Genomic DNA, 656 nt, shown 5'->3' with positions numbered 1-656 from the left:
GAAGGAAAACAAAACCCTTCACTATTCCTACACAAAATGGGGTAAGCAACTAATCAGGGGAAACCACAGAGAGAGAGAGAGAGTCCCTTGCAGATCTGCATCAAAGCCTATGTGAAACTTCACCAAAAGGGAATGTGTTTTCCTTTTAAGATCTAACTGGCTTTTGATGTTGTCTTTGGTAACTGGGCAGCTGTATTGCAAAGGTAAATCACCTGTAATCATTCTCCTCTCCCTATTCAAGGACTCCTGTGTTCAGGAGGGGTATTTTACTATCAGTTTTCCTTTGACAGTTACTTCTATGCAGGTATTGGCAGCTCAACAGCTGAGATGTGCAGAAAAGCCACACTGGGGGAGGGAAGCTTCATCAGCTCTTTCTTCCAATCTCCCAGCATGTTAAATGTTCTCTGAGGCACAGAGAACAGCAGGGAAGTAGCATGAATGCAAACCATAGTTTTTTTCTCTTTTAATAGATCCTCTGTGCATCCCCACGTAGGGAAAATGACCCGGCAGAATCCCATTCTCCTGCCTTTCCTCCTTGTTCCTACCTGGAGGTAGCAGATAAGTCATTTTCAGTACAAACAGATAGCATCCTCTCGGACCACAGATCACCCTGCCAAATTCAAGCAGCAGCGCGGTGCAAAGCCAAGGCGGCACTC

Source organism: Balearica regulorum, chromosome 2 (assembly GCF_011004875.1).
Source record: "Balearica regulorum gibbericeps isolate bBalReg1 chromosome 2, bBalReg1.pri, whole genome shotgun sequence".
In the NCBI taxonomy this organism is placed as follows: Eukaryota; Metazoa; Chordata; class Aves; order Gruiformes; family Gruidae; genus Balearica; species Balearica regulorum.
The sequence above is the reverse complement of the archived record's forward strand: the minus strand, read 5'-3'. Positions refer to the sequence as shown.